At 36.4% G+C, this 27,103-nt stretch overlaps 1 protein-coding gene and 1 long non-coding RNA gene across 3 annotated transcripts in view; one reads left to right on the top strand and one right to left on the bottom strand.

The window, feature by feature from the left end:
- LOC5570663 (calcyphosin-like protein) overlaps positions 1–11,409 on the bottom strand; it is a 51,196-nt gene extending 39,787 nt beyond the window's left edge. Inside the window, exon 1 of one of the 2 annotated variants that reach the window (XM_021840088.1) lies at positions 11,269–11,409. The gene's annotated coding sequence lies outside the window, so the exon portion shown is untranslated. Of the gene's footprint in view, positions 1–421; positions 668–11,268 lie in introns of those variants that run through there. The other variant, XM_001659205.2, reaches the window with a different exon arrangement.
- Positions 11,410–25,129: 13,720 nt separating this feature from the next.
- On the top strand, positions 25,130–26,526 carry LOC110675364. Its single transcript, XR_002499414.1, has 2 exons — positions 25,130–25,562; positions 25,641–26,526. It is a non-coding gene; the product is annotated as an uncharacterized LOC110675364 (long non-coding RNA).
- Positions 26,527–27,103: the final 577 nt, after the last annotated feature.

Below are 27,103 nucleotides of genomic sequence, written 5' to 3'. Positions count from 1 at the left end.
TTCCGAGAACGTTCATGAGAACGTGGCGGTAGTTCACTATGTATTTTTGACAGTTCACATTTTCTGGAATTATTTTTTGAGCGTACATTGACTCCCATTGAATTTGTGGACTTATACCTTCAAAAAGGCGTAACTTCAAAATGGGACTTCGATTTTTTTATTTTTCCCAGACATGCAGCTTAACCATAGAAAACGAATTTCACAGATTTTATCGAGCTTTTGTTTCTGACAATAGCGGTCTGAGGAACACCGTGACGTATGTAGTTGACGACATGCCGTGAATCATTTCGCGCGTATCAAGGTCACTTTGCCAGTCGAGCCCTACTCATCTAGATGAATCGTCGATTACTTGCACAGAGTAGATAATTTAAATTCCTCTTTTCAGTAAAACTAGTCTCATGAGTAATGCTAGGATATTTACACAATGGTACGCCCCACAGATGAAAAATGTCTTCTCGTTCCCTGGTGTAGCTCCACAGAAAACGAATTATCACCAAACAAACGTGTCGCCGTCACTATCGAACACCTGTGGCTCACAAATGCACTGGAAAATAACACCGTTCGAACACTTCCGAATGAGTTAACTCGCGTGAATATGCGGAGCTTTTACAGCAAAAACTGGACCGACGCGCCGAAAGCGTAGATCGCGAATGAGAACAAGTTTCCATAGCCAACTTGGTGCAACTCAGCGAACCGGGCGTGAGGCACACGTGTGTAAGTAGCTACCGACTCTGAGAGTAGGCGCGGAAGACCACCATTCCATCATAACAACAACAGTAGAAACCAGATGATTTTTGTATCTGTTTTATCCTACTTTCCGGGGGTAGGGGAGAATGCTCCAAAATAAACGTACCTAGTAGATATTACTCGACATGCTAAATCGCTAAATGGATTGTTTGACAGACATTGCGGGGAACAAACGGTGCCATTGCCTAGCGAAGATTCAAAATGAAATACAAAAAAAAATAGTTTTGATTGTCTTCTTTGAAGACAAATTCACGGGCTAGACAAAAATATTGAGATATTTCCCGTGAAAAAGTCAACCTCTGAAAAAAAAAAACCTAGAAAAGTGCTTTGTCCATATCCTTGTGATCACAGGTGCGAACCAGTTCACTCAGATAGATTTGACAAAAACTAGAACAAACTGCGAAACTTTTCGGCTAGTGATATTGTTCTAAAATTTTCTTTGTAAAAGATCGAAATGTTGTGAATCTGTCTTTTTATTTTGAGCAATTCTCGCTGAAACCAGGCCGCCATCGGCACCCATCGTTAGAATTCAAATTTTATGTCACTGATCGCTAGTTTTCGATAAAACTTAAGGGTGGTCCTTTCTGTTTTCTCAAATTGGTGGACCCCTCGTACGCCAGCTAGCTGAACAGTTTGCGAAAAAGCCCATTTTTTTTATAAATCTTGGGTATTTCTTCACGGGTTATGTCTCATATTTCGCTTGGAACACATAGCAAACTTAGTGGCATCGTATAGAGAAAGGATATAGCTTTCATTTAAACTTGAAAAAATTTTGGCGGCCATTTTGAATTTGGCCTTTATCTTGAATTTTGTTAGAAAAATCGATTTTTCACCATTAGCGCACCGCTAGTTTTGAATTCTGAGATCACCATCAGAAAGCTGAGGAAAAATTGCGTAAGATAGGCTACAAAAACTAGGTGAGCAAAGGTATTTACCCTATGATATGAACGATTTTCTAAATCATGTTCTACTATTTTGACGTATATGGCGAGTGCAATCAATAGACATAATTTTTTGTACAACAAAGAAACAAGTTTTCAATCGTTGGTGTATTATTTGAGACAGATGAAGAATATGAGTATTAATTTGAGTGAAAAAATCTGGCGGCCATCTTGGATTTTGACGCCATCTTGGTTTTAAGTAGTAGAATGAGTTTTCACCTTGTTAGCACTCAACATGTTGTATTTCAATGCTACTGTTACACTTATTCTTCTTCTTGTTCTTCTTTTTCCTCACATTACGTCCCTACTGGAACAGAGCCAGCCCTTCAGCTTAACTAGTTTAAAAAAAATATCCAATAGGATTTTTTTAACGCTTATTTGCTACCTGAATGATTCTTCTGCATATCTTCGAGTTGTAAAATATTTCTTTCATTTATTTGGTCTAAAACCAATGATACAAATGAACAATCAAATGAACAGCTGAGATAAGATAAAAAAGATAGAATCTGATAGTTTTTTTTAACGGAGGCTTTATAATTCAACATGATGAGCGCTGAGATGGTAAAAAATCATGCAACTGCCAAGGGGGTGGTCACTCTACGCAGTGTGCCTTGCGCAGCTACGGCACATTTCGGCGCACTGACTGGCACAGCTCTGTAAAGTGGGTTGCTATAAAAATCACATTGAACTGAAATTCTCATCTCAGCAATCATTGAGTTTTCTGAGTTGTTTTTCATACACGAAAAATTTTGACAAGTGGATTCGGCTTGAGAAGGACCTTCTTATACAATCTTTTTTATTATTATTTTTATAACTTTTTTCTTATTTCAGAATGAAGCTTTAACATGCATGTCGACTTAGTGACTTAAGCCACAAACGCAATGATAGCGGAACGGCAACGGAAAGCGGTACCGGTTCGCCAGCATGAATCACACCATCTCGACTGAGCTAAATATCAACGAATGAAAGTTAACCAACACTGAGTCGACCGGCAAGCATGTGTCATGCTTGCGAATCGGTTCCTCTATCATTGCGTTTGGGACTTAAGGCTCACTTTCATATGTTGACAGCTCAGTCGAGATGGCGTTATTCATTCTGGTGAACCGGTTCCACTTGCGTTGTCATTCCAATGTCATTGTCTTCGGGCCTTTAAAGTGACATTTAATCAGCTGAACTCATAGAACTGGGATGGAATCGGTTTTGGTCGTGCCCTATACTAAATTGATATTGAATGTAAACTTACATTAAATATAAATACAAAAAACGCCTGTGGCCTTGTCATCAGTTCAAAGCAAATTCCGCGAGAAATGGGTAAAAATGAAGAAATGTAGGAAAATCTGGGGAAAAAATACTGGATGCCTTTTCTTACTCGACCTGTTAAACATAAAATTCTCCCCGAATAAATACCGTGAGGTGGTTCCGGGGGAGGAAAGGGTTTGAGACCAAGAGTAATTTATGTGGGCCATTTCCTAAATCTTCCTATTGAAGTCTTACATATACATGACTTGCCTTTCTCGTAAGTTTCCCCCGCAAGAATGTAAAACGTATCCCGGAATATGCACCATCGTCCTCTAAGAATTCCCTCAACTTTGTAGAACGAGAGACAAACAAGAAAAAAAATACATATCTCAATGCTTGCTGAGAATGATTTTCCGTAATTTCAGATTTTATGGCATGCTAGTAAATATTATAGCACGTTTGGCGTGCTTGGCGCACTCCGGCGCTCTGAAGGCAACTGCTAAAAACCAAAAAGATGGCGTCGAAAGCCAAGATGGCCGCCAGTTTTTCTAACCTCGAAATTATACACCTGCCTTTCGGCATTACGTCCACATTAGAACAAAACCTGCTTCTCATCATTCAATTTTGCAATTTTTCACATGCTTATTGGGCGGTACTAAAAACGATACTTTATGACTTCGAAAATCAAGGATATTTTTTGCTTCAAAATTTAAGACTTTCATTATAAATTAATGCACTTTTGTCAATGTTTTACGTTAGAACTACAGATATTACCACAAGGCTTACTAATGTCCCGACACGTAATCTATAAACTTCATACAATGAACAACAATGCATATGGTAAAAAATGTTTGTTTAATACAATCAATGTTATTTGACGGTTTTCATTTATTGAATTTATTTATTCATTATTACTGAATTCAAAGATATGTCGAGAATTATTCTGTTATCAGAAATCGCATTAAAAAAGAAAACTCCTGTTTAATAACCTGGATTTATAACTAATAAAGCTGAGTATCAGGCTCGGTTCCAGTGGTGACGTAACGTCAGTAAAATGAAGAATGATAAGAAGAAGAGTATACGTGACCATTTTTTATTGGTAGCCTCTAAATTCGACATGCTGAGTGCTATCAAGGTGAAAAATAATTCTACAGCCTAAAATCAAGATGGCGTCAAAATCCAAGATGGCCGCCAGATTTTATCACTAAAAATAATATTCTTATTCTTTACTCGACTCGAATAAAACACCAAAGGTTGAAAACTTTTTTCTTTGTTGTACAAAAAATGTTGTTTGTATTGATTGCACTCGCCATATACGTCAAAATCGTATAACATAATTTAGAAAATCGTTCATTTGATAGGGTAAATACCATTGCTCACCTAGTTTCTGTAGCCTATCTTACGCAATTTTTCCTCAGCTTTCTGATGGTGATCTCAGAATTCAAAACTAGCGGTGCGCTAATGGTGAAAATTCGATTTTTCTAACAAAATTCAAGATGGCGACCAAATTCAAAATGGCCGCCAACATTTTTTCAAGTTTAAATGAAATACGATGCCACTAAGTTTGCTATGTGTTCCAAGCGAAATATGAGACATATCCCGTGAAGAAATACCCAAGATTTATCAAAAAATGGGCTTTTTCGCAAACTGTTCAGCTAGCTGGCGTACGAGGGGTCCACCAATTTGAGAAAACAGAAAGGACCACCCTTAAGTTTTATCGAAAACTAGCGGTCAGTGACATAAAATTTGAATCCTAACGATGGGTGCCGATGGCGGCCTGGTTTCAGCAAGAATTGCTCTTTAGTATTGTTTTATTCTTCTCGGAATACTGAAAGAAAGATTCCCGAGGTAGCTTAACAGAGCTCACAGGAAAAAAACTAATAATTTCTGTAAAGTTATGATTCGCAAGTCAGTCCTTTTTTTGAAAGTAGGCATTAAGAAAAGATCCTGAAAAGTTTTTGTGCGTTTTTGCCTAGTTTAACAGAAAAAATCGTGCTGTATCATTAGTGCAACTGAAAGATCATTGGAAGATATGTTTAAAACTGATATCAACTCAATTTGACTTGCGATTCACAGCATTGGATATCACTGAAGCTAGAAACATCCGCGTTAATTATAAAATTACTTATCAAGCTAAAGTTTTTGGTAGTTCAACGTTTAGAAACAAATATTATAAATAATATATATTATATTATATTAAATTATAAATAACAAATATGGAATTTCTTCAACAATTCTGCAAGCCTTGTTAGCGATTCCGACAAGAATTCTTTCAGATTTTTTTTACAAATATATCCTGTGTTTTAGGAGCCCAGCTAGTCGTAGCGGTAAACGCGAAGCTATTCAGCAAGATCAAGCTGAAGGTCATGGGTTCGAATTCTGCCATGCAAAAATGGTCAATAGGCAAAGCAAGCTGCTTATAGGACCACTAGGCTGAGAAATAGGCTTGTTTAAAGTTGTCAACAGATTATCCCAGAAATCAAAAGCATCATCAGCCATTGCCAGCAGCACTACGTTCGAGCTGTGTATAACAAGCGGGCTTTGTTTGAGATGCGTACACGATGCTACCGGATTTGGATAAATCCATGAAGTGTTCCAACGATTTTTCAGGAATCGCATGTTCCAGTAATATATAAAAAAATCTTCCAAGAAAGCTGAAGACAATTTATCCAAGAGCATCTACATCTGGCTGCAGAAGTTCTGCAGGAAAGTTGTCACTACGTGTTGAATCATGGGTAGGACAATCTTTTGACTGTCCTACTCAGGTATTTTTTGTGCGTAGGACATGCCCTACCTGTCTTACCCACTTTCCGCGCCACTGTCTGTGAGTACACATTCAATCCAGTGGCGCGGGAAGTGCGTAGGACGTGCGACATGTCCTACCTACAAAAATATTTGGGTAGGACAGTCAACGGATTGTCCTACCCATGACTCAACACGAAGTATGATATCACTTTGTGTTGAATCATCGGTAGGACAATCCTTCGAACACAACTGTAGTGTTTTTCAGAAATTAAGTAACATCTGATGAAACCTGATTGAGTTCTAGAGTAACCCTTGATTAACTCCCACTAGGTTGTATGTAAGACCTTCTAAACTCTCGAGGAAATCTTGGAGGATTTCCGAAACAAATTGCAAATTGCTATCCTACAGGAATTCTCTAAAAAATTATCACATGGGTTACCTGAAAAAAAAAAAAATAATGTGTGGGAGGGATCAAAGGAATTATTGGAAAAAATGGAGAAATATTATCTGTGAATCTGTGTGAAATCTAGCCCGTCGTTTTGGCAGCAATGATGACTTTTCAGCTTGCATTTCTAAGCGATAAAACTCAGTCTCGATAGTTTATATGGACTTGAAAAAGTATCACTGTACGCGCTAACATGCATAAAGTATGCTGATACTTTTTCAGCTGTGTCAGTGCAAAACCAACTGATTTTCTTCGATTCGAGTTCGTGAGATGAATTAGCAACAATCATTAACGACGCATACAAATTTCAATGACGGCCTACTTCGCCTTAATACTTTTTGAAATATCCAAGATTTTACTTGAGATATTACTCGAGAAATTGTTTGGAAAAAATGCAGGATTAAACCTTGAATGAACTACAGCAGTTCCTTGATAAATGTGAATGAATCATTGTAGGAATTCATTCTAAAATGCCAGGAAGGATAAATGGAGAAACTGGCGTCTGAATTTTTGTAGATCTTCTAGGAAAAACACCTGAACAAAATCCTGCAAAAACTCTGGAATGAACCTTCCTGGCTTTTCTGGGATAAACTTCTGTAGGATTCTTTGGAAAATCTAACTACTGGAGCAATCCATGAAAAAAATAGTTAACAAATATCTGGTTCAACGATTTCATTTAGCAAATTCTGAAGTAATTCTAAGGAATCGAATTCATTTTTTGTAAACATATTTGTTATTTTTATACCAATTATAAAAGTTTTTGTTTTTAAACGCCATATTTCCAATATGAAGATAAAAAATTCAAGCTCTTTTTCATACCAGTTGAACATTTCAATGTCAGATGATTTTTTCAAAAGTTACGTCCCGAGTTATACCAAGAGAACATCAGAGGCCATTCTTCGAGAAAATATCAAGGTGGTCATTCTTTGAACATGATTTTTTTTTTCTTAGCCTCTGCGGAAATTGAAATAATGGGTAAATTACCTAAAATGAAAGCAGCAAAATTGTTGTTCTAAACTTTTTCCAACATTTTTGTCCGTCTATAATTTAGGTATTTTACTTCCCTGTAGGAGCTTTGAAAAATTAGCAATTTCTCTATTACACACATGCGCTTGCATTCAGGTGGGAATAAGGGAAGAAAACTTTTTCGAGCACAAATACTACATAAGCTCCTACATAAAAGGCCTTGACGATAACCTTGATTGATCAGATCAAAAGTATGTCGATTGCATTGCATTATGCCTCGACAACAAAAAGTAATAGCTTACGATAGACTCCAGAATAATAGAACAATCTGTGTAAAAGCCCCCCAAATGATAACAATCAAATGACACAATACTTAATATCCTTGTGGTCTATAGGTGGACGTTTTAGATATATGTATGTGAGCACAAACTACAAAGGGGCTTGCCGCAACCGTAATTTATTATTGATGATGACATCCTATGGTTATCTAGTAGATGCAGATAGGCTAGCATATTACTTTCATCGATTTTTTTTCCATAGTCTAACTGTCTGTATGCAAGAAGTTTAATTTTTTGTATTGTCAGGACTGATTTGTATTGATGGGTTTTGTTATTGTCGCCGCTGATTGTCATACCCTAGACATGTTTCGCAATCATTTGCACAATTTTTTTAGGATTCTTCCAACCATAATAATGAATGATATTCTTCTTCTTCTTGGCTTAGTGTTCCAATCGAACTTGCCAGTGCTTTCTTTGCCAAAGTTGCAATTTTTGCATTCACATATGGTGTGACAGAGGGGCACTCCTTAGTCGAGTGGTTAGAATCCGCTGCTACAAAGCAAAGCCATGCTGAAGGTGTCTGGATTCGATTCCCGGTCGGTCCAGGATCTTTTCGCAATGGAAATTTCCTTAACTTCCCTGGGCATAGAGTATCATCGTACCTGCCACACGATATACGAATGTGAAAATGGCAACTCTGGCAAAGAAAGCTCTCAGTTAATAACTGTGGAAGTGCTCATAGAACACTGAGCTGAGAAGGTGTGGTAGGTACGATGATACTCAATGCCTAGGAAAGTCAAAGAAATTTCCATTACGAAAATATCCTGGTCACGCTTTCAGCATTGAGCAATGATAATAGTTTTGTCGATGATTTGTTGTGAAACATCTTAATCGGCACTATGACCAAATAGTAAAAATAAAACTATAGTGTAAACCAATACGTTTTCTGGCTTGCAGATTGCAGATTTATAGTAGAATCTACTAAGCATAAGAAATGATGACTATACAATTCGAAGTTGCTACGAATATTAATCAAATATTAATTGATTTCAAACAAAATTTTGATTTGAAATTTTCACAAACAAAATTACAATATTATCATGCTGTTCATTTCACGAATTTTTAGATAAATTAAACAAACCCAAGGTCGAAACAACCAACAAATTTGTTGTTGAGTTTGTCAGTTCTTGAAACAAACAAGAATGTAGGTTGATTCAAACTAAGATAAGTGGTTTGATTTTACCAAGAATCAAATTAAAATCTATATAAATAAAAATTGAATGGTGTTTGTATGTCACGAAATAACTTGAGAACGGATTGATCTGATTATTACACAGTTAGTTTAGTATTCCGACGAGTTAGTGCGTACAATTAGTCGAAGAACCTCAAAGCTTGAACCTCTCTGAGTGAAAAGTGTGCGCACTGAATCAGGCTTTCGTGAAAACATGAAACTTTTCATGCAGTTCATCGTGCTGAAAAGATATGGCAAAAAAATTACTAGGTCCGATTTAGACCATGTTCCCCTAAATAATTAACCTCTATAGTAAATAAATTGAATTAAAAAAATTCGTTGAAAACAAACTCAAGCAATTGGCAAAAGCAAAGATGTCAGGAATTGTTATCCACTATGTGAGCTGACCGAACACAAATAATTTATGCATTAAAGTTGATTAACTACAAATTAAAATTTTAGTTCTTTTTGGCCCTCTTAAAATCTTAGTTTTTTAGTTTTTTTTTAATAGTAGTTTTTTTTGTAAATGTTTGTTCAGCAACAATTTTATAAAATATTGGCTTGTTTATACATTTACAGGTTGGGTGGAAATGGTTGAAATGATGAAAAAAGAAAAATTAAAAAACCTAATATACAGGAGATATTTGAATTATTAAAACTACTATTATTTTGAGCGATTTACCCTGGTGCTTAACTTTTTAGCCGATAGTGTGAAAATTTTCAAATCTTGTGATAATGAAATTGAGTATATTTGTAGTTCACTGCCAAAAGTTCATGCCGATTGCACATGTGGAAACAAAGTTACAGCATGCCAAAATTGAGCATTTTGTATGAAAATCGGCTTTCACTACTATTATTCTGAACACAACTGTACTTTATTCTAGGGTTGCACACCAAGACGTTGATTGCTTTTGGGACACCACATTATAATAAAATTGAGCTAACAAGGATCTATCGCAGATAAAACGTATCATCAGAAAATAGAAGAAGAAGAGGCATAATAATCGTTAGTGTTATCCACTAAGGACTGTTCATTTTATAAAGTGGACACCTTGTGCATGCTGTATCTTTTTAATTTATCAATGAAATATCAATCGGTTTTCTGCACATCATTCGACTAGTATTGTGCATTGTTGTAATAATAAAAATTCTTCAAAACAGTTGAATTTCACACGAATATGGAACAACGATTAGAACGATCGATTTTTGGAGGGTATCAATATTAATGATTGTTATAAATTGGTTGGCAAATTCGACCATTTATATTTTTTATTTTCAAAAAAGGCTTGTTCTTCGAAAGCATCATCAATCAGAAGCCTGATGGAAAAAAATCAAGTTATTTTTGCAACAACAGTTTTACAGATATGATAAAATCATTTTCCCCTATATTTTTTTTAGAGAAAACTATTTAAAATTTGAAGGGAACTGATATAAGTAGAATTTTTTTTGTTAAAAGTTCGTCTTGACAGAAGTCCTGATATAGTATTAATATGAAAAATAACTTACGCCTTCATAGAGTTACTTATTTAGTCCCACGTCACATTTAAAGCGCAATAGAAACACAATTGCTTTGTTTTTAGAAGGCCTTTAAATGAACATTGGCAATTATCAAAATTGGCAACACTGCTGTAATAAAATCGATTTCATTTTCCACATATTATTTTCATTATATGTTATTCTGAGATTACCAATTGAAATATTCGGAGAAAACCATTTACAATTTGCTGTAGATCTATAAATAAGCGTTAACAATTCTAAAAGTATGACACTTTTTAGTAAAACTATGTACCATAAACTGTAAAATTTATACTTAAGACTATGGTTTAAACGCAGGATTTTGCTCTCGTTTGTACAAATATAGTTTCCTTGTTCCACCAAACTTGTTTTGAACACGCTTTTTACTTGTCTTTTTTGCTGGGAGTGAAAGGATGGTGTATCAGCAAATTTGGCCATAAATGGGTAAATCACTAAAGTTACCCAATGTCAGAGAATTGTGGAATATAATTGATTTTTTTTTAAAGCTATACCTATAGAAGAATAGTAAAGAATACAAACATACAATTTGTTCATAAAAATCATGATTTTTGTTTTGCGAAAAATAATGTTAACTTTGACAAACAGCTTTTCCTAAGAGTTTTTGGAAAATCTATTTAGCTCTTCAACCAAAAGCATTGTCTAAGATCTCACATTTTCATGGCATTGTAGAATAATAGCTGAACGATGCACAGAAAACCGATTTCGATTTTATCAATAAATAAAAAAGATATAGCGTAAAAAAGTGTCCACTTTATAAAATGAACAGTCCTTACAATTCTTAGCTAAATTGCTCAATCTAGGTAATGATTCTTTCTTGACTGTTTCATTCGACACCAAACCGAAATCAGGTCACATTAGATCGCCATCCTACCGCCAACAGGTTGGAACCACACGTCATCGGAACCGTTTTCATTATCGCATGTTACCATTGAATCGATTTTCCATTTAGCACCCCATCGCCATATAACAGAGGATAATTTTGTCGCATGCCACTAACAACCCCCCAGCCAAACGGAACCTTTTATCATACCCGCTAGCTTTGGCAATCCTTTAATTTCTCGTTATCACTAAAACTCTATCTCCAGCCATATGTTGCTTTCCCCTTGATAAATCCTGAGTATACTTCTAGCGATTAAGCACCTTGTTCCAATTGTATGCGCCTCGGAAGTTGCCTGATGCAAGTGTACGGACAATTCACGTGATGGTGTTTTTCTTATCTCCCCAAATCGAAACTCTTCACCGAAAACGAAATTTCGGACAACTCGAGGCACGCACGGACACGGTACAAGCTAAACTGATGGACCAGGACAATATTCGGAATCGAATTTTCTTTCTTAGTCGGACCCATCCCACAATGCTTGATCCGGATGGGGCCACGATGAAGGTTACCAATGCTACCGGGTTGGGTGTGGTCTTGAACATACCTATAGTTAGTCGTCCTGCCTATAGTTCGTAGTTTTTTGTTGGTAGTTTTTCTTCTTCTTGGCAGTATGTCCCTATTGGAACAGAGCCTGCTTCTGAGAGCACTTCCACAGCTTTCCTACTAAATTTGCTATTTTCAAACATCCTATATCGTGTGGCTAATCCTATAAAAAAAACATTACGAAAAGATCCTGGACCGACCAGGGATAGAACCCAGATTCTTTCAGCATGCCTTTGCTTTGTAACCACGGATGTTACTACTAGGTTAAGGAAGGTCCCCCGTTGGAAGTTACGAATAGCAGATAGAAGCTCATTCCAACCGTTTGGAAGCGGATAAACATCAAGAAAGCGGAAATTTCTGTCTGTTTAAATATGTTCGTTGGTAGAAAGTGCTTGTTGCTATTGTTGTATTATTTTTTGGGATTCGATCAAGCGCAGTGGGAATTTTTAATTGCACCCGTGCATGAAGTAATCTAGCATTATCTGATTAATTAGAATTTCTCGCAACGTTTCGGAGTTGGCGTTTCCATGTCCGATTGGGGATTGCATGATGTTCGGATGTTCGTGGGACCGAGTGGCGCCAAGCATCTGCTAACACGCTGAACACTGTCTCCTTTTTACTCGGCATACTAAAAAATTGCCGGTGGTGCCTACCATTGCTATATCGTAGTTTTGTTCGAATGACGGTATTGGTAGTCAAGCAATGTGCCTTCTACACACCCAGCAATAATATTATGTCAATTTCCGTTGCTAACACCATCTTGGGGCTGCAGACGACGCAGTCCACGCTTGACTGCATTTTGACGAGACAAATTTTCTCTCAATATTGCTTACATTAAGCAAACGTAAAGTTGGTGAGAAATAAATATGAGAATAAGTATTCTTCGGTAGTGGAATATTATTAACCTTCTTTTTCTTGGCAAACGGGGTCAAAGTCTTATTTCTAATCTTAGTGATCTAATAAAATTTAAACAATTTATTGACTGAGAGCCTTTTCTGTCATTTTTGCATTGCATGATAACAGGCACGATGATAATTCATGCCCACGAAAGTGTTTAAAATTTACATTACCTTTATCGTACAAAGCATCGAACCAAGGCACCTTTAGAATGGTTGTACTTCATTGCTGCGATGCACGAACGTTATCACAAGGCCAAGAAAAGCACTTTCACACACTGTACAAGTGTAAAATTAGCATTTTTGTCCATATGAAGTAAAGTATATCAGATAATAAGGACATTCAGCAGAGATGATGGAATTTACAAGTTTACCGGCACTGTTTTCTGCTTTAAAACGCTGTAGAACAAAACGACTTGATGCTTGTATCAATGTCTATCTTTTCTGGTTGTCAGCCCTATCTGTAATAAGTAGGCATTGAGAAAATCGGCTCAAAATATCACTGTAGCAGTGTATAGAAACCAACAGTTTATTTCGCAGTACTAATTAACAAGGGCCCCGATAGCCGTAGCGGTAAACGCGCAGCTATTCAGCATGACCAAGCTGAGGGTCGTGGGTTCGAATCCCACCGGTCGAGGATCTTTTCGGGTTGGAAATTTTCTCGACTTCCCAGGGCATAGAGTATCTTCGTACCTGCCACAGGATATACACATGCAAAAATGGTCAATGGCATAGTAAGCTCTCAGTTAATAACTGTGGTAGTGCTCATAAGAACACTAAGCTGAGAAGCAGGCTCTGTCCCAGTGGGGACGTAACGCCAGAAAGAAGAAGAAGAAGAATTAACAATGATTTATTATTCACCAATCCTCCTGTCACATGTCTCGGGCATGGCCTACTCTATCTCATGGCACAACACTATACTACAATCACAAACTAGTTTTTTTATACGAATTTAACAAAAAAAAATCCAGGAGACTAGATACGTCTCCGAGAAAAATATGAAGATGACCAAAACACGGCTACATGGTGCACAAATATAAAGAAGGGCAGATATGCGGTTACTTAACATTACGGGACAAATTATTTTGGTGTATTTGTCGAATTTTCCGTAAAAAATCATGTTGTCTCATTAGTGAGACTGATCATTGGAAGATATGTTGAAAACTGCTGCAGTTTTTGACTACATAGGATAAATGTTTCAATATTGAAGGTACTAAGCACGATTCAAATTCATTTTACTGCTAAAAATTCAAGAAGTGTAATAAATGTACATATTATTGTTGTAACGGATAATAACGCCCATTTACCGTTTTGACTCATATTCCGAACACTGGCACTTCAAATATATCTGATTGGCATAAATTAGCTGATATTTGTTCTACGCAAAATCTAACTGTTAGCTGTTGGATGTACCGATAATAATGTTGATTTAATTACTTTTAGTATTGTTTAAACGTAAAAGTATGGACCAACATTTTGATTCAAATACACCCGATTCTGTTTTTGCACGGGGGATGCGTATCGTGCAAAAAAAGTTTTCAGTTCAAAATTTCAAAAACCGTGCAAAAAAAGTTACACCATATTTCAGCGAAACATTACAACCAAATCGCCATACAAAAACCTAGTGTTCGGAATACGAGTCTGTTGGGAATTTGAGACAAAACGGTACTTTATGAGAAAAATAATTCCATCGCAGTAACCAACGGCGTCAATAAAAAATAATACCTCCATTATTGGTACACTGTTCCTTCAGTTGAGGTATATACTTAATTTGTGATCCTATAATTGCGGTATACGTTGTTCTCTTACAGGATCCCCATTATAGGGACACTTTACCGCAACTATTGGTGCAAGTATGAAAAGCTTTAGCAGTTTTGGGTGTATTTCAGCAATTTTGAAGCAATTTGAACGATGTTTTCAACAATTTCATGTATCAACAAGCCAATACGTCGATTGGCAGTGTCGGTTCAGTGGATAATATGAAATCAGTATAAATGTCACTACTGCAACTATAGGAACACCCACAACTAATGGATCACTTATCTTACTTGGTGATAAGTTCAAAAATGGTATGTGATCCAGATGCAAAAATCACGAAACCGAAATTCAGTGAATCACGGCTCCATGAAGAGCCGACATCATTGACTAATTCAATAATAACATGAATATACAATTAAAGAATTATTAATTAGAATACAACTGTTGTATAACTTCTAAAATAAACGGCTTTTCAGTCTTACGGAGAAATCAAAACGCTGTGATTTTTTTAAATCAAACCTTTCGGCCATTGGGCTTGACCTTCGTCAGGGATCTACAAATGTATTGGACGATTGTTATAATAATTTATGGTGGGGAAATCGTAAGGTCAACCACGTGGTTATATTGTTTTTGTAGATGAAAGAAAATATTTTTTTGGAATATAATATGTTGGGTTTAGTGGTTTTGAGCTGTGGTCCTCTTCGTGTCAATTTTGTTCTTGAATCTGATTTGAATACTGACCTTGAAATTTTCCATATTCTTCAACCATATTTATTTTGATGTAGAAACTTATTAGCTTTTCTCGGTGAAAAAGGACGACAGCAGCTTAATTATCGCTATGCGTTTCGGATATCTTCAGACGTATCGAGCTGACTCTAGCTTAAGGCAAGTTTATTTTGCTTGACGAAAGGATAAATTCAGAGTCTGAAGATGACCGAAAAGCAGTAGGTCGAAAAATTTTTGTTAGAGATTCTTAGCAACTACAAATAAAAAAAAAAAAAAGACATTTACACCGTCTTTAGCCAAAGGCTGCACAGACTGAACGGTTACAAACATTAGACAACGGACAACACACGGCACACCCAGTAGCCCAGTGATGAATTTTTCGTTTGACGAAAAGTTTCCACCGACTGGAGCGGGAATCGAACCCACACCCCGTGGCACAATACGCCTCAACGACTGACGCCGCTAACCGCACGGCCACGAAGCCCACCCGATCTACAAATAACCATTGATAATTTTAGAATTTCCTTTATTATGCTGACTGCTAATGGTTTTGGTTATCATTGTCTGCAGTATTACATCAAGATTTTTCTTATAACTTCTAGAAAGATGTTTTTTTAATTCTCTACAAACATCTTACACGGAATTTTGGTGGCTGACTTTCAAATAGAGCAATTTTAGTAGCTAACTGTAAAAAAGAGCAATAATTTGCCTTCATTAAAATCTTTGTAATTATACCAATTCAGCAAAATTCTCAGAAAAGATTTTGAAAAAAGTGGGTGAACCTAAAACAATATTCACTAGGTTAATTTTCGTAAGTGTTTCTAAAAAAATCCATTGTAATGCATTATTTATTACTTGTTCAGAGAAGAAAAACAAAATTAAGAATAACGAACGTCTTTAACCATATCCAAAAATTTGGGTCGCGTGCACTTTTTGAGAACTTTGTATTTGTATAAGGTACATTACGCAAATTGAACCGGGCAATTGGGGCAAAACAAAATACAACGTTTTTTGTACACGCTTTGATCGAAGTTAGGTAACACAACGAAAACTTACTCTTTCATCTTGCCTCGGTGCACCTTATAGGCTTATTTGCTGCTGAAAAGAAATCGAGCAAGAAATTCCTAGACGCTTTTTTACAGAAATTTCCTGCAGCGTCTCCAGTTTGTACTTAAGCTTTTTTTTAATTGCGTGTTGTGGTTTGGAAAAAATTTACATACTTATCCAGCTTTTTACGCTAGCTATAAAACAACGGGGGTGAATTGATTTTGATATTTCTTGCCTACCGTTTTTATGGTTTGATCACAGAAGGCATTGAATTTCGTTTGTTGATTCATTTGTCAAAATTTTTTACCACATCTATTATGAATTTCTAAGTATCGAAATTGAGACCAAGTTATCTAGATAGTTGAAATTACAAATGCTACAATAATCAGGAAGCTTTTTTTTTATAAAGGATTTCCACCAAACCCCCATGTTATTTTTTGCCTTATCTTCATATTCAGTCAGTCAACACCATAAATAGCGGATAGGGGTGATTTTTCACTGCACGTTGTAAGCAGTAGAATGACTCCCTCTTGGATTGTTAACATGTTCCGAATAATCGAAATCATCTAGTATTGATTCCCTTCAACTTGTAGCTACTATTGGAATAAATTAGCAACTATCCACTGCTCCCCATTTACTTTAAAATGATAAGTAAGTCAATTGAAAAAATGAGAAATATGTTTGATATTTCAATGTCCTGAACAAAGGATAAAAAATCTGACATTACATAGTGAACGATAAAAAAAAATACTTTCCGAAGTTTGCTTTGATCGAACTTTAATCATTTATATCGTAGGCAAGACATGTTGGAAAGGGTTGATTCAAAATTTATGCTAGCATGCCATAAAAAACTGAATAAAATGTTACATTTCGATCCTTTTCAGCGATTCCGACTCACGTGAGGCACGCATTTTCGGTAAGATTGATCGCGGCTTTAATGAGTGGAAATTTTTTGCACAAACTAAAACTTATTTTCATACTAACCTTAATGTCCATTACCTTAAGGTGAAGATGCATGGAAGCCAAAATTACAAAAGCACACATATGAAGAACCAGACAACCGCTCAAGCTGGAAATTCAAATTTCACGATTAAATTTTCGGCGCTAACAGGGCTTCGACGCATCTTCACCTTAACAATCCAAGATTTAGATACACAGTTCATAAATTTTATTAAATGAAATAACAAGTGAATCTTTTTTCAATTTGGTCATTACAATCACTAATACCACGTTTACGGTTCAGAAAATCTAAAAAAATCTACTTTCAAATAAAAAAAAGCTGGTAGGGAGCCGTATCCTATTCTTGGCACTTTTGATTCACTTCGGTAGTGGGGTTTTTCAAAAGCTATGGAACTCATATTTGGCCTCAATATGCGTCGTATTGAAGTGCATCTTATTGCAAAGTTTCAGATAATTCGGCCCAGAAAATCCTCCCATGCCAAAGTGAATCATGGAAGTGCCCAAGTAGCACTGCACCCTAGACCGTGAATTAAACCTGCCGTTTCCAGATTGTTCATTGTGTCAATTCAAAAGCTTGCACACTTTTTGCAGTATATTTGATTCTACATTAAAATGGAATTTCTAAATGGTTGATTGGCCAGGTTTCCAATGAAAGAGAATTATTACAAAAACTCATACCATAAAAACTTGTTTTAAATTTATTTTTTGTCTAGGCAACTGAGCAGAAATTTGCAATATCAGCACAATATCTTTTCGTCGTTCAAATTTATGTGTGGAATATTTATATGTGTGCGTGACATTACTCCTTTTTTAGAGCTAGGCATTAACTAATAAGTCAAATATGTGCAAAAATCAATTAAGAAATAGTTAGACTTAAGAAACCGAAACGAAATATTTTGGTATCATACCACAATTAAGTATTGTTCAGTTATCAAACCCTCATTTTGGTATTATTATGGTATTTCAAAAAAAAAAAGTTTAAAACAATTAAAAATACTACATTTTAATATTTGATAGCTATTGAGGACTGCTGGAGGTATTGAACTACTATTGGAAAAATTTAAATTTATATATAAAAATCCATCATGTATTATTTAGGTATTACAATACCCGATCTAATTATCAGCTTGGTATTTGTAGAATATGCAGAAGGTATTATTTGAGGTATTTTACCTCTTATGCAGGGCTCATTCATACCTCATACAGGTTGTAAGTATTGGAAATGATATGGAATGGAGTACCTCAATTTGGTATTCAGTAGTTATTTTCTTCTGCTCGGGTTGTTAAGCCTTCGTGGAGCACCAAGTCATTATGCAAAAGTTTTGGTTCACCCAAACTTGAAACAGAAATATTCTGTGAAATCTCATACCAATTATGTTCGCCCCATTACTTACGTTTAAATTTGCCAAAGCCTATTGAAATTAGTCGAAAAACGGCTTCACGATGAGTTGATTGTATATTTTAGTAATATTAGTAAATATTAATAATATTAGTAAATTTAGTAGTATAATATTATTTTTTCGCTCTTAAATTATTGCAGTTTAACAAACTATTGTTCAGCTACTAATGCTACTTGGGATGGTACTAATGACGCATTGATTCATTTTTAATACCTACTAAGTAAGATAAACTCATTGTCTTTTGAATGCATCTTCAAGAGTTACAATTGGACGTGTAATCATTGAGATATGGACAAAACACTTTTGTACGTTTTTGAGGGGATGAACCCAAACTTCTGTAAACTTGTGTAAGCTGAAAATTCGTTTGCTGGGGTAAACATCAATAGATTTTTCACATGATACTTTTAGATAAAAATAATGCATAATGAAAAAAAAGTAAGAGGTTGTTTCCGAGATACGACCGCCAAGTTGACGTTGGACAACGTTAGCTTCTTCTATTTGCTGGCTTGAGACAGTCACAAACTTATGAAACATTTCTTTTGCTAAAAATCCAATTAATTTTCACACTATTTGTTGCATGTCAATTCTGATTTATTATAGACATTGCGTGTTATTATTTTGTGTTAATACAAAATAGGGACGTTCCGATATTGTAAAGTATCGATATTTGATTCGATACGATTATCGAATCAAAATATCGATACCACCGATATATTGATTCAAACTATCGATATATCGGAATATCATATGATATATTTAAATGGAGAAAAATCAAGATTATTGCTTTTTTGGCCGACATTAAAATAAATGTCTTCTGTTTAGATACTTTTTAGTCAAATTTGAACGGAAAATGCTTCTTTAGATACAAAACTAATAAATATAGAGAGATAACCCTACAATTGTTTTCCACTTATGAGATGATGTAACAATCAGGCGAGTTGTTGGTAGGTGTAAATAAGTGTTCAGTCAATTATTATTTCCTATCCCTTAGCTTTCGCAAGGATATGGGCACGACAATTTCCGACTGCCAGAAGATGCGACAATTTCGTCTAAGAGGCAGATTTGTCTCAAATCTTTGTCTATGGTAACGGATGGGAACCCTCATACAGCTGTCTAGGACTGTACCACAATTGTTTTCCATATAAACTTAGTGACATAAGTTAGTAATCAAATACTTTTTTTCCATAGCAAAGTTTGGAGATCTGTTTCTCAGCTTTTGGTAGTCCGAACTGTATAAAATTTGGATGACGAACTACAAATAACATCAAATTTTGTACATACTGAGATCATTCAATTTCAGACCTTTTCCAAAGAGTTTCAGAGGGTTGTTTAAACATAAAAGTAACCAAGAGATTTTTCGATTTAATCGAAAAGCGTTAAGTTGTAATTGGTTGGTGTAGTATTCTGCAAGTTTATGTTACTTTTGAAACTAAACAACTTTGCCGAACAATCTAACCAACTTACCATTTTTGAATCAAATCGAGAAATCTCTTGGATACTTACTTTTTCCTTTGAACAACCCTCTGAAACTCTTTGGGAAATGTCCAAAATTTAATAAGATCAGTACACTCAATACTTGAGGTTATTTGTAGCTCGCCATCCAAATTTTACTCAATTCGGACTACCAGAAGCTGAGATACAGATTACCAAACTTGGGCATTTTGTATGGAAAATCAGCCTTCAGTTACTAACTTTTGTCACTGACTGTACTAATCTACGATATATCGGAAGGAAATATCGATATTACCGATATATCGAATAGAAAATATCCATACCAAAATATCGAATATCGAAAGCAAAATATCGATATTCCTGAAATATCGGAAGTATCGGAACGTCCCTAATACAATATAATCACTTTACATGTATTCAGAAGCTTAGGCGATTATATTGAAGAATTGTTTTTCAAATGTATTAATTCAAAATAACTCTTTTTCATTGATTTTGTGGCCCTGAAAAGGGGAAATTAGGGAATATTACACAATCAACTCTTTAAAACACATTTGTTGACTCTGAAAAGGGCCGATTGATGAATTGTTGAATTTGCGTAACACGGACACATTTTGACGGCGCACTGGTTTCAATCCTCCTCGCCCGATGAGATTTGCGGTGCGGATGACGATGTGCGCTTCAACAAGCGGCTTTGGTCGATTTTCTTCAGCCATCTCGTACAACAGCTTGCCTCTGGTGGCGAGGAGCTGAGCAGGTTTGGAGGAGCTCTTACCAGCTCGAAAGCGAAAACAGAATGAAACCAGATTCAACGAAAAAGGGATGCTTTATACCCTTAGAATAGCAGATGATGCTCCTCCTTTCATATTCTTCGTTTTCTTATCTGGGAAATAGGCTATATGAAACTGATGTCTGTGTAAGGGATGTACATATTAGCATTATGCTGTTATTGCAACCCGACGGCACTGCAGCAGCATCCTCGGAAACAGCTTCAAATTGCCGTATTGTCAATTATTCGTAATAAATCAATTATTGTATGAGATGAATTAAGAGATTATAGCAAGTATGTGGTAAACACATTAGGGAATATTATACAAATAACTCTTTAAAACACATTTGTTGGGCCGATTGAGTTGTTGAATTTGCGTAACACGGACACATTTTGACGGCGCACTGGTTTCAATCTGCATCGCCCGATGAGATTTGCGGTGCGGATGACGATGTGCGCTTCAACAAGCGGCTTTGGTCGATTTTATTCAGCCATCTCGTACAAATTAGGGAATATTACACGGACGGTGATGGCTGTGCCGCTCGATCTAATGAACCAGAATGACCGCGCTAGCCTCCCGCATGGCAATGACAGCGGAGCACTGGCTGGTAGCGACGATTTCTGGCCGAAAACGATTATGCTGGCTGGTGCACTCAAATGAGCGGCTTCAGTTGCTGCGGCTCCGAAATGCGTGGTTCTTCGGTTCTAATGCGTGTTGTATTCGCGTCCTATTGAAAACTGAACTGAGGACGCGAATGACTCTCGAAATTTGCTCGCCGACCGTGTTCACAGTCTGACGGCAAAAAGAAGAATGAGGGAAGAAGCAGGGTCGGTGCGCTTTTATAGTGGGAAGCGGAACCGAAAAATGTGCTTGAACGTGATTGGTTAGATAAGAAAGGGGTCAACGTTTTACGATATTTCAATAGTTTGTTGCTAATAATCAATAGTGTTCCCCATTTGGATCGACGCTTAGATAAATTTCCAATCGATTCATGGATAAATATTGGAAATCTATCGATAAATGACTGAGTTATTAGCGGTCAAAACCTGACCATTTTTCGTTACATGCTCAATTTTTCGTTTTTCTGAATTGTACCCCCATATGTTGCCGTAAGACGTTATCCAACGTCAAGAAAAAAGAAAAATTTTGAACCAATTTTAGAATTTTGATTAAGACAAAAACTTATTGTTTATATCTTGATAGGTAGCCTTGTAAGCTCTTTGTGCGCAGTGGCTTAACCTTCCCAACAAAAAAAAAGCTCTTTGTCTCTGCATGGTATGATAATCCAGAACTTCTCTTCAATTCAAAGCATGATTCAGAAGACAACAAACACTGCACACATGCAGCACGGATTTTTTGCAAGTGTATCAAAACTCTACAGTCAACTACAAATTTTCGATTGAGACGAGCAGCATGACATCATCGGAAACACACTTATCCCCTATGCTATGCAATTTATAAAGATTTTCATATACATTCGGCTATGACTCTTTTTAATGTATTCGAATCCTCCGAGCAGAATCTCAATAGAGAAACTTAAAAGTAGATTGGAGTACCTTGTACCTTTTAATTCCGCCCTAAATGCTTATCTTTGACAGATACGCTTATTTCGACTACCACTTGCAGTCTTTCTTCAGTGTGACTATGAACCGATATACCGCCGTACGGGGTGACAGTGGCCACAGAACAGATAGGAAAGATGACAACAAAAACAGCTGCCAAAATTAATGCAAACACTAGCGCACCTGGTGGCGGCGGGCAAGCTTTTTACACTGTAAATTTTTCGAAAAATGTGCAGAATTAGACAAGAAATCCCGTCTAAATCTTTTATCAGATTTGTACTCCAAGGTTGTTGCAAAAAAGGTAATCTCCAGAAAGGGTGAAATATTTTCATTGAATTTAAGGTTAACGAAAAATGGTTTTGCATTTTCTCCCTGACCAGATTTTACAAGGGTGTATTTCAATGAATTTTAATATTTAAATGTTCGTTTGGAGGTCTGGACCTCGGCTTCTAGTGCTCCAATTAACATGAAATTTAAATCGCAGTTCAGACATAGCTTGAATTTTACTAAGCGGGAAATTCACAATATTTTACACACATATTTTTAGTTACCGCAGCTGTCATACGGTATAATAAGGCATGACAGATTTAAATTAACATGCATGACGAATAAAAGTGCTATTTGGTTATTTGTAGTGTAGTGTAGTTACTTGTACAAGTGTACCTGAATTTACAAAAACTTTATTCTAAAACTTTTCTCATGTTATTTCTTTATTTGAAAGTTATTTTGCTTCGGACACATTTTGACGTTTTCTCGTTTCTGAACTAGGTAATTGCAGTTACTTCAGGCGAAGACTTTTTTTTAATTTTGATGCAATTATAGATCATATTTCAGTAAAAACCTTTATTTAGTAATTTGCCTCATTAATGTCATCTCTTAAACCGAAATTTTTGATGCGTACAAACAACCCTAAATAGCATAATAATTTACGTAAAAAATCGTACCGGTTGGATTCAAATTTTGAATCATTCCTAGAATAATATTTCTGTAGGGGTTTCAATCCAAAATGGAAGAAACTTTTTATTCTGAGAATTGTTGATAAATTTTAGTGTAATACAAAACATTTTTGTACCGGAAAAAACATTGATATTTTTCAACCCATGAACTCATGGTGCGCTATAAAACGTGTCATGTCGGGCGCTGTGTCTGAGGATGCAGAGACAAATCTTTTTATGGTGCCGGAGGAAATTAGAATTGCATAACACCTCGACAATTCAATCAACCTTGCACTCGTCTAAAAATTTGCACATCAGACTGACATCTGTTTTCCTGCTTCACTTACATCATAGCAATCCTTTGTTGGAAACAATAAACAAAACTCGATACAGTGGAATTCAACATTGAATAATTTCAACGACATCCTTCATGAATGTTTTGCTTGCATGCGTTTATGTTGAAAAAAATCAAACTAGTCAAACAATAGTAGTTTACGAAACAAGTTGCAGAATGATGATTTTTACAGCACCAGTCGTGAATTTATCCTACGAGGCTTGCCGAGTAGGAAAATTACGACAAGTGCTGTAAAAATCGAGTTCTGCAACGAGTTACGTACAACATTTTTTGCAATTTTGTAGAAGACCACTTGAGGGTATCAGAAATAATATCAGAATGCATTCACCATCATTTTACAATTTCCGAAAAATGGTTGTGTAATGATTCATTACGCAACTCAAAACAGTTGCGTAATGAGAAAGCGTTGCGTAATGAATCATTACAGCACTGGTTTCAATTGCGTAATGACTATTCCCGCACTGCGTACTTCAGTGCAGGAAAGTAGGCCTTTCCATGACAGATTGGCGTGAGGAAAAACAGCCTATTACGATGATAAATTGCAAAAAAACTGTGTCTCTCGACATGTAGAAAAGCTTTCTGATCTATTTATTTCTTTAAACGATGGAAGAAAAGGTGCACACGAATAAATCAGCGTTTTTTTTTCGATACAAGTTTAATGGCAAATTCTAGGCAAGGGCAATGGCAAGGGGGCGTAGGAGGTTGATAATTTTAGTTGCAGGTCGAAAACTCCAGTCGGACATAAAGGATGTTATCAGTTACCACACCATTTTTATTGCACATCCCAAAAGATAATTTGAACCCAAAAGGATGTTAATTGTTTACAATTCAAAACGAATCGGGCTTTTGTTGGCAATTTTTTGATTTAGGTGCACTCCAAGGCTGCAAGGCATACTGTGCAGGCAAATCAATGGTGTTGACATAACGTCAAACACATTATACTAGCGAAACAGATCATTTTAGACGAGACTAACGTCAATATCTTGCACTGTAATTTTCCATAGGGTAAAAAATGTTTTATTCGCCTACTCATCTTACCATTTTCTTGTACTCTAGGCGAAAATTACTAATTGTTCTAGGATAGCTATCTGTTCTGTGCAGTGGCCCTAGAGGGCGACTTTGATCGCCCTTTTCGATGCTAGCGTGAACGTCTACAATAGTTATTTATGCAACAAGTTCCAAAATGATGATTTTTTCAGCACGAGTCGTACGTTTATCCGGCGAGGCTTGCCGAGACTCCAATGACTCAAGCCGGCGATACGCTACGTACTACTCAGAGAAGTCCCCGGCGGTGGATCTATCCTACTCCGACGAAGATTTCCCCGGCGGCAGAAGATCTCCCGAACTGATGCTATCCGTGCAAATGCCGAGGTCGGTCCTGTGGTTCCGATGCTGGGAAGCTGGCCGGGCAGATGCCGAGGTCGGTCTAGCGATCGGTCCGATCCGGTGGAGGGAAACTACCCCGCAAAGAAAAATACAGTTTACCGTTTGTTCCAAACAATAAGATGCTTCTAACTGGTAATGTTAACGAATCACAAACAGTTGCATTTATGTTGAACATTATAAAATTTAGAGCTTTCAACAGTAAAAAACGTTTCCAGTAATCCAATCCAAATTGTGACAATTTATTGAAGTGTCCTCAAATTGTTCAACAATATAGCGTAGACACCGATGAGAAATAGTGACAACATATAATCACCTTCTATAAAACTGTTTTGGTTTATTTTCACACAACACATTTACACATATACAATACACCATATAAAAAAGTATTTTAACAATTCGGTGAATAGTTAAACGCATTTCATTATTATACACGCTTGAAAATTAACACTGCGATGACAAGGTTTAAAAGTTTTTACATAGCGGTGAAAAATACTAATTTTCTCAAAAATTAATATACATAGTCAATCAACCCAACAATTTTAATATACTATTTTTGCATATTACAATAAATATGAAGAAAATAATAAAAGAAAAATTGTCACCGTTTATGATTTACACATTGACTGTGTTGATTTTTTTCAACGTGTTCTTTGCACTAAGCTGACAGAAATAGAAAAATAAAACCCGTCACGATTTTGCCAGTTGTATTCTGTTTTAATTTTAAAAAGAGAACTCATTCGGATCTTGTGCCGGATTTGGAACTGCAGGTAAGCTAAAAGATCCTCTATTCCAATTTCATCAACCGGCATGAATAAAGTATGCTTTTGCTTCTCCCTTCTTCAAAGATTTGCGAGTCGGCTGCTTCTGCGAGATCCTCCGAAAAAAAAATCGCCTGCCACACAATACCAAGGAACAGCAACGCAAAAAGCCGGCAGCCAATACGAGAAAGGAAGATGAGGTAATCTGGATCGAGGATGGAAACATGTAACTCGTTCGCTTTCGGACTACTAGCAGCAATATTGATCTGGAAGAATGGATCCCAGAGGTCCCGGAGCTACAACTGCTTCTCTCTTTACAAAGATTTTCGAGTCGGCTGCTTCTGCGAGATCCTCCGAAAATATTGCCGTCTTTGCCACACAGCATCAAGGAACAGCAACGCAAAACGCCGGCAGCCAATACGAGAAAGGAAGATGAGGTAATCTAGATCGAGGATGGAAACATGTAACACGTTCGCTTTCGGACTACTAGCAGCAATATTGATCTGGAAGAATGGATCCCAGAGGTCCCGGAGCTACAACTGCTTCTCTCTTTACAAAGATTTTCGAGTCGGCTGCTTCTGCGAGATCCTCCGAAAATATTGCCGTCTTTGCCACACAGCATCAAGGAACAGCAACGCAAAACGCCGGCAGCCAATACGAGAAAGGAAGATGAGGTCATCTGGATCAAGGATGGAAACATGGAACTAGTTCTATTTAGGACTACTAGCAATATTGATCTGGAAGAATGAAAGTTTGAAACCCTACAATAGACATACGTGAAAAAGTGTATAGAAGAGTGTAGCGAAAAAGACGAGGCTTAACTGATCATTAATAATACTAAATAATGAAAATTGAACAACTTTTTTTTTCAAATGTTATCTCATTTCAAACTAAAACAATATTTGTAGTTTATTTGTGCATTTCATTGACTGCGTTACAATTGTTTTAATAAAAGTGAGTTTTTCAACATGTATCTACTTGTTTTGTTGTGTTTTATGGAATATTTTTATGACATTTTCTTGTAATGTATAAATGCAATAAAAGAATTCATCATACGGTTTAAATACCATAAAGCATCATAAGCCAACAATTACACGAACATTATTCGTTATTTTTAAATATATATTGTTCAACTGTATCTAAACCTTTTGCGTTACAATGAATTTTGCAAAAAAATGGATGGTATACCCACCTTTCGACAAACTATCCACAACAAATTTTGTTTGAGAAAATCGTCATTTTTGAATGGTTACATAACTTAACCGCCCATTCCCCACATTGTTATTTGTCCATTTACCATTCACCAAACTGTCAAAATCGTCTGCGGTACTGTTGGTTTATTGTTAATTTGGATGCTTTAGGAAACTGGTTAGATATTGTTTTTAGTTGTTTTGGATAATTTGGCAAATGGTGCCAGTACGGTTCCAGTTTATGCGGGACCACAGGCGCTCCGACGATCATTTACCGATGCTGTTTCGCGAATTACTCAGCTAGACCCCGGCGGTGGACTCAGCCTACTCTAATTCGACGTTGGCCAGCCAGGTGCCTGG

This window comes from Aedes aegypti, chromosome 2, assembly GCF_002204515.2.
Source record: "Aedes aegypti strain LVP_AGWG chromosome 2, AaegL5.0 Primary Assembly, whole genome shotgun sequence".
NCBI classification, from domain to species: domain Eukaryota; kingdom Metazoa; phylum Arthropoda; class Insecta; order Diptera; family Culicidae; genus Aedes; species Aedes aegypti.
Note: the sequence above shows the minus strand (reverse complement) of the source record. Positions and strands in the feature narration are given on the sequence as shown.